Source organism: Phyllostomus discolor, chromosome 15 (genome assembly GCF_004126475.2).
Source record: "Phyllostomus discolor isolate MPI-MPIP mPhyDis1 chromosome 15, mPhyDis1.pri.v3, whole genome shotgun sequence".
Lineage (NCBI taxonomy): Eukaryota > Metazoa > Chordata > Mammalia > Chiroptera > Phyllostomidae > Phyllostomus > Phyllostomus discolor.
The window spans coordinates 22678011-22686098 of record NC_040917.2 but is presented as its reverse complement, the minus strand read 5'-3'; the positions used below and the strand labels follow the sequence as shown (position 1 = coordinate 22686098).

The window sequence follows — 8088 nt, the reverse complement described above, 5'->3', positions numbered from 1 at the left end:
CACCGAGCTTGCTGAATTCTCAAGTGTAAACCATGAATAACGAAAACGAAAACCTCAGTGTCATAAAGGGTTGCTCTCGGCGGGGGTGGGGCACTCCTGTGTGGGATGCACATGTTACTTTCTGAGCGAAGCCGGGGGACGGTTCCCCCGGAGCGCGCGGGCTCCCGTTTGCCCTGCGGCGGAGTGCTCCGTGCCGGCCCTCGCGGCGCTACTTACTGCGCGGGGCGCCTCTCGGATGCCTCTCTGCACACCTTGCAGATCCAGCAGGTTCCGCCGGCTCATTTTTCTGAAGAAACACAGCATGCACTTAGTGTAATGTAGTGATTTAAAGTAATTAGAGGCTAGAGTCAATTTCTGAGGAGCACGCAGAGTTCTGAAGACTTGAAGGCGATGAAGTACAATCGGCAGTGTGGGGGTGGAGACCTCACCTCATACATATTCATGGGGTGTAGGTGCTTGGAGTTGTGCCTTTGAACCATCTGGCCGACCTGTTCGTCAAGGGCGACATTTGAAAAATACAGCTCTCTCTGCAAAAGGTCTTTCTGTGTAGGCCCGACAATGACTTGTCAACTCCCAAGATTTCTCTTTTTGAGTAATCCTTGTTTTTAGAAAGATTGCTCAGTGTATCAAAGAAGAATTTGCCTCTTTGTGATTAGCCAAACACAATAGTACAAAGCCAGATGAACAACAAGCCTTTTAACGGTGAATTCTCTGAGGGTGCCGCCTACCTGTTTACCCCGTTCCGGGCCGTGTGACTCTGCCTTTAACATTCAGGTAGAGTTACTCAGGCCAGGCTTTATGTGGCAATGAGGCTCATCTTTAACTCAGAACTTTGAGAGAATGACTTACACATTTGTTAAGAATAATTCAATCCCCACTCCATAATGAGAGCTAAAAATATTTTGCTGAACACATATTCACACTTAGATACCATGAGTTATTAAGGACGAACAGTAAGTTTTTAGTATCGGTCTTTACTGATGTATTGGAACATCTGTCGGACACTTGTTAAATGGCAAGTCCTGGCTGCCAGTTCTTCCCGTTTTCAGTAAGAAGCAGTTGTAATTCACGCGAGGGGGGCTGTGCTGCAGGAAGCAGAGGGGCCCGTGAGTGCACACACACACACTCAGCAAGAGAACCGAACCAGACTTGGGGTGATGAGAGAAGGCACCCCAGTAACGTAACCGCTGAGTGCAGGGGAGGGGGCGGCTCGAGACGAAACAGGGAGGCAGTAAGTCGTGTCCTATTGAGGAAATGACAAGAACGCAGTCCCCACGGGAGTCTAGAGCGCAGCAGGGAGAGAGCTCAGGGACAGGCCGGCGCTGGCATCGGCCCAGGAGTCGTGTTCTGTGTGTTCGCTGCGGCCAGGAAGTGGGGCGAGTAGAGCGGGGTGGGGGGGGCCAGAGGGGGCACGTCAGGGCGTGCACACCGCCCGTGTCATACTAAGGAGCTGGGGATGTGTCCGAGGTTTGGAAACGTGGACTAGACACGGTGACGTCTGAACTGGTGCGGTGAGGAGAGGGGAGTGGCGTGTGCAAGTAGGGGGACCCATTTGGAGGTGACTGCAGGAGTCCAGGAGTCCCTGTTCCTAAAGTCTGCAGCGGCAGGGGACACTCCCGAGCTCGGCAGGTGGTGGTCATGGACAGAGATCGAAGACGTCGAAGAGAGGGAAAATCTTAGAATGTCAGGTCCCTGAGAAATAAGCTGGACCTGGAGTATGGAATGTGGGGCCAGGGCACGGGACAGGTGGCCGCACAGGAAGGGTCCCTGTTTCCTTGTAACCGAGGGGGTGGGGGCGTCCTGGGTGCAGCCTCTAAGCCTCTCTGCAGGTTGGGGATAAGACTTATGGACACTGTGGACACATGGACTTCATTTTCTGTGTGGGCCTCTGCGGCAAGGGGGACCAAGGGACAAGGTCGTTAAATAAACCTGCAGGAAGGCATAAAATTAGGACCCTTGTGATTGCAAATACAGGTTTAAACCAGCTTAAGCGAAAGGGAGAGTTTACTTCAAAGATGTGTTTGCGTGTGTGGTGAGGTTCTGGATGGCCTTCAACGCTGGGCTCTGTCCTGTTGGTGGTAAAATGCATCGAGGTCTTTAAACAACAGTGGGATGAAAGGAGAGTCCTTTGCTAGAAACACACAGATGATGAAGGTGATTGACAGGGCGGCAGCCGGGACTAAGAAGACCGTTGCCATTGACTGGCTGTCCACAGCTGATCGTGTGTGTGCTTGGGCCCCGAGCTACGCGGCTGCAGTTCACCTTTTAAGATTCCTCATCTTTGTGACCGTCTGCAAGTCACATGTTACCCAACGGCTCTCTGCTTATCTTCTAAGTCAGAGGATGGTCAAGAACTTCCTTTTTTCATGTCTTTTCTGACACTGTAACTAGTCATCCCTGTCTTCTCCTGGGCCCCGACTTCTCCCCTACCTCCTTCGACCTGTAACCATGGGTTTTATGTCTCATTGTCTCCACACTGATCTGCTAGAGCTACGTGAGCACATTGGTGGTTTCTGTAACTAAAATCCAGGTCTGTTTGCCAAGTCACCGTATTTTCTCGTGTAACTTGAATGCAGTTGTTTAGCAAAGGCCACACAGGCCTCGTGTGCAACACCCACTGGGGTCAGGAGCACAGCAAAGGTGATTTCTGGATGGACGAGGGTTTAGAGGGTCCCTGCAGCCCCTGAGAGGTGATGGAATGGATTAAAATACCTCTGGGCTTTGCAGCCAAGCACACATGGGCCTGAGCTCAGGCTCTTAGTTTTGTGATCTCGGGCACGGCAATTAAACCTTGCTGATTCTCAATTTCCTTTTCTCCAAAGTGGAACTGTCAGAGTTAGAAAAGCACATGCAGAACTTTCCAACAGTTACTCTGTTGTTCATTCAGCTTTGTGAACTCTGTCACCCAGGAGACATTTCCTAAGCTTTATGTATGGACAGGAACCACAGTTCACAAGACCGCATTCCTTCCTCTTTCTAAGTTTCAGCTCGGCCCTGGTACCCTCTCCCCGTTTAGCTTCCTCGTTCTTACACCTGCCAGCCTCCTCCCTGCCATCCTTATTTTCATTTTTGTCACTGTGTTCCTGTGTTTCTGTCGTTCACGTTAGTCACTGAAGTTTGAGCTTTAGAATTAGCTGGGCTGGCTACAGGGGTTCTGCCACTGTGGGGTGCACGTATCATGCTGAGGGACAGAACCCCCAAGAAGGGCTTGTTTGCTCAGAAGAGCTCAGGCATGCTAGAGGGCAAAGGCAGGAGCGGACAGCCCAGCCAGCCCGGCCCTCTTACGTACGATTACACAGGGCGTCCCCTCTACAGAGACGCCTGGTCTGCAGGAGAGAAGGTGCTTGGGTTCACCCACACTCCCCTTGCCAAGACGTGGGCCCCCGGGTGGGTGGGGCTTCACCCAGGGGAGGGCCACCGTCCTGAGTTCCAGCAAAGCTCGCTGTGGACCAGCAGGACCCTGTGCTTGGCTGTGCAACCGGCTCAGAAGGAGGTTGTCTGGCCCAAGCAGCTCATCGGCAGAGTGACATTGGAAAAGAGGTGTAATATAAATATGTGTAATGTGCAAAACTCATATTATTTATGTGCTTGACTTATCTACTCTTACTAGACCACATATTCCCTAAGTGTTGTAGTCAAATGCTACTTGACAACCATATATATAAGTAGTTTATATGTTGTCTAGTATTCTGGGTCAGATGTTCACAGATTTGTTAAATTATGGACTACCAATAGAATATAGTGACAGAAGAGCTTCAACGATTCAGTTTAAAAAAATTAGTGGCAGAACTATGTGCAAGAGGTATCAGGCTTGGAATAAAGAGACCACAAAGCAGTCCTGTTTCTCGAAGTTGTCTGGTTTTCTAGTCCACTAAGAAAAGGGCCTTGTTGGATGCCTCTTAGAGGCTGGAGCTCTGCTCCATGTACCGCCTGGTGCCCGGGGCCCCGCCCGTCTTGTATGGCTTCTGGGACTCCCTCTCTGATCACTCCCGGGCTCGCTCTCCTACGCATGTGCCCTTCGCTCGGGCGCCACAGAGCCACGTGTTCTCCTGACGCCTTCCACGTGACGCAAGATCAGTTCACAGCTGTTAACCCGGCTTCTGGCAATCAAGCACACTGGCCGCCCTGCGTGTGTTACCTCTTGCACCCAGAGCACTGCCGGAGTACGGTAAAGGGATATGCCAGGCTTACACGTGGAGAAAAAAAAGACTAAATATGGATAGAGAAAACAATGAACTATTTCAAACTGGTTTTGGAAAGCAAATGAAGGAATAGAAATTAAAATCACATACCTCTAATTTGAGAAGAGAAGAGGTAGGCTTTGGAATTTCATCTGAAAAAAAAATGAAGAAAATGTAATTCATAGTCCGAGGACAGAGAATTTTCAAAATAACTAGTGGTTTAGAAAGAAAGGTATACAATCCTACATTCAACAATATTTATCATGAAGTAGTGCATCTCTTCAATAGTACCAAAATGCAGAAGGCAGAGTGAAATACTTCGCTACTTAAAACCGAGAACTTTTAAGAACTTGAGGTAATTCCAGAAAGAGTAAATTCTAAATTCTTTTTACAGTGTAGTTCTTCAGGGTTAGAATTTGATTAGAATATTCCATTGATAAATTCAAATTTATTTCATTTATAGTTAACTGAAATTAAGATAATCTTTAGTTAAATTATAGTCTTGGAATTAGAGGACATGTGGTCGTTTACTAGTAAAAACAAATTATCCTAAAATATTCCATAAAACTACAACTCTACTTTGGCAGAAAGAGAGCTCCCTGTCAAAGGGTGACCTAATATGACATAGGCTTGATTTAAATTGGAGAAACTTACCAAGCTTCAGTCATTAATAATCATTTTTTCTCATGTTCATGGTATGAGATGTGGAAAAATTCCATTGACCTAAAAATAAAGTAATGAAAAAAAACAAAACAAAAATTTTATTGTGTGCTTCCTGGAGAATGCATATTTGTCAGAGATTTCTATAAATACCCCGCCCTACATCTTAAGTAAATAGTTTATTCACTTTGTAAGGATTGAATTATGGTTATTCCTATTTTTGATTTGTGAATTTCTTATATAGAATTAATATATTAATTTTATGGATTGATATTATAAAAAATTATACCTTTTAAATTTGTATTTTCATTGCTTATTATTTAAATATTTTTCATTTATTTAATGTTAACACTCTGCATTCATTCTCCTATCATTTTTATTTTTCAACATTATCTTGGTAAAACTAGTGTGCACTTTTATAATTTAAGTGTATTTATAACCAGTTTAGGTCTCCATAATGATTTATTTCTCAGTGTTTCTCCTGATTATTTTAAAGAAAGCATGCATTTCATCTATAGAATCTAATTCCTAGAGTGGTTATAAATGCATTAGTGATGGATTGAGCTGACTATGTCTCATCTCAGAAAATACATTCAAGTTTCCTCTAGCATTGAAATGAAAACTTTCTCAAAGCAATATGATAAGATAAATGAATTTTCTTAAATTGAGCGTTTTCATGTATTTAAAATTTTTTACTGTCCTGGTAGACAACTGATTAATCCTTTCTGTTTAATATACAGTATCTGTATTTAGGTGTGTTTCTTTATATTGTGATGTAGCATGTCACATAAAATGTAGAAAAACCTGGAGCAATTTACGTTTTTGTGAAGTTTCATTTGCCACAGCACAAAAAATTCTTGCCTTTCAAAAAAGCAAGTGATTTGCATGTAGTCGTGCCTAGGCATGACATGAAGGACTGAAGAAATTCTGTAAAATCAAGATTTAACAATGCCCCACACACACCTTACAACCCGAGATCAGTACAATTAATTGAGTAATGGAACCGAGTATTTGGTCAAAGCATGTTTTTCGAAACCGTCAAGTCTGACTTCCTACCTTTATCTGAACACACACACACACACACACACTTATCTGAACACACATACACACACACAAACTTTATAGAATGAAAGACCACGCATTCTCCACTGTAAAGCTGTGCCCCATTTACACCTCCATCTATATATGTGCCTATACATTTGCTTTCTCGTTTTTCTTTTTTTTTTTTCTTTTTTCTTTCGAGCTCTAGGAAGGCTCGGCCTGACCAACATCTGGGTTTTCTAGTTTATTTTCCTTAGAAGAAACCTGCTCACATTTCTAGCAGCCCCGCCGTTGAGGTAAAATTCCATTAGTCGTTTATACCAGGCTAATAGCATTGCACTCATCAACTGTGTCAGAGAATCGCATACTTACAAACACATCATGTAGAGCAGTCCACCTTGCTACATTTTATTTCCTCTTTGCAGGATCCTTTTGCAATCAGGTTCTGAAATTTCATGAGGCACGCAGCATTTTATTTTTCCTGGCATCAAAGAACTTAACTGCCTCTGTGATGACCTTTGAGGGCACTCTGGTTTCTGAATGAATGTCCTGCTTTTATGCCTGCATCTATGCAAAGAGAGGTTTTGTTGAATATGGAAAGTAGTCCTGGGGACTCCATGCACTGCTGATAAAAAGGTTTATCTGACGGCTTCAGCCCATCCGAGGTGCCCTGTGACCGGAAGCAGTAGCTCCACAAAATCTCCAATGCAATAGTCAAAGTTTTCCCCGCAAATAATTCATTGTTCTAGTTTTAGAAAATGTTTAAAGCAGTCTCCCTTTTAGAACAGGCAGAGAACTGAATACCGTAAGTAGGCCGTCCCTGCAAACTCTTGCTGTGGAGTTACTGAGAACTGTTCAGATCAGTCTGTCAATTTACTAAGATCAGTAAGGACTTGTAACAGCTGGCACATCTGAGGAGATCTCTTTTCTAGTTGCTTCCACTGGTCCTCAGGGGGCCAGTGAGTGTTCTGAACTCCCCACTGCTCTCCAATTTCGTCTTATACCTGTTCCAGTCTGCACTGAACTCAGTGTTTCCGACGAGGCTAATGAGTGCAGGGTGTGATGAGACTGTTAACACCCTTTCCCTGCGTGGTGTCTAGCTGTATGTGTGTGAGTGTGAGCGAGACAGGGCCGTGGGGGGTGAGAAATGCCAGAATAACACAGTGAACAAGACGAGAGTGTAGTTGGTGGAGTGTTCCTTAAAGCATTTAGGGGCCTAGTGAGGTAGATTGCCTTCACTTGTATTTCAGGGTTTGAGGTCCCTGAGTTTGGGACTGGAAAAGGTCGGCAAACGTCACAAAGTCTGGAGCCAGCGAGACGATGATGCAGGAAGTGGAGGGCGAGCCAACGTTGGGTTTGTTGGGAAGGACGCAGGCTGTTCCCCGGACGCCCTCATTTCCACGGGTTTCTAGTCGTCCAGCACCCCCACGCCCTGCCCCCAGGACCTGTGAGTGTCTCTCCAGGCTCTGTGCCTGAGATTCAGCAATGTTTCCTGTTTCTCCCGGTTTGGGTGCAAGGAGTGGGCAGGAAGATTCTGGAAGGGATGCCCTGTTAGAGGGCCCGTGTCGGGGCCCAATTACCAGAACGAAACATGAGTGTCCGCCTGTGGCGTGAAGATGGGGCGTGCGCGTGGGCTGGGAAACACAACAGTGGGGCGGAGAGCAGTAAGACGGGGTCGGAACAAGTGGGTCCGGGAGGAATCCAGAGCCCGGCGGGGATGGCGTGGCCGACATCTGAGCACGTTCGGTGTCCCCAGAAGAGGGCAGGCCGAGTACAGTTCGTGGGTCAGAGCGATGTCATCCTCGGTTCACAGAGGGGCGGGGCCGGGTCAGGGACGCTGGTCTGGGCAGCCGCCAGGGCCACCGAGTGAGTCCCCCGTGGTGCCGGCTCCGAGTGGCCCGCCCTTTGTTCTTGATGGACTGGGATCTGTTGCCTCCTGAGCACTTCCGGTCCATTTCGGTCTCAGCCAAACCAGGTCCAAAGTGGCACATTCAAACGTGCAAAACCTAGAGGGTGTAACACGGCGCTTTTGTGTGGCTAAGACACAAAGTGCACTTCCTCCCGTGAATGAGACCATGAGGCGTGGGGAGTTGGTTACTGTCATTGGTGGTGGTGTCAGGAACAAGCCTACTGTGTGCAGTGCACCCCATTTACCTCATGTACTTGTTGCCCCGTGTCCATGTTTCCTAGTGAGCTTTGAATTTTA

The 8088-nt window shown here is 46.6% G+C and overlaps 1 long non-coding RNA gene across 1 annotated transcript; it reads right to left on the bottom strand.

Annotated features, from left to right (window-relative positions):
• Positions 1–207: 207 nt before the first annotated feature.
• Positions 208–6745, bottom strand: LOC118498280. Its single transcript, XR_004900803.1, has 4 exons — positions 6255–6745; positions 4836–4904; positions 4293–4333; positions 208–286 (listed from the first exon to the last, which is right to left on the bottom strand). It is a non-coding gene; the product is annotated as an uncharacterized LOC118498280 (long non-coding RNA).
• Between the last annotated feature and the right edge of the window lie 1343 nt (positions 6746–8088).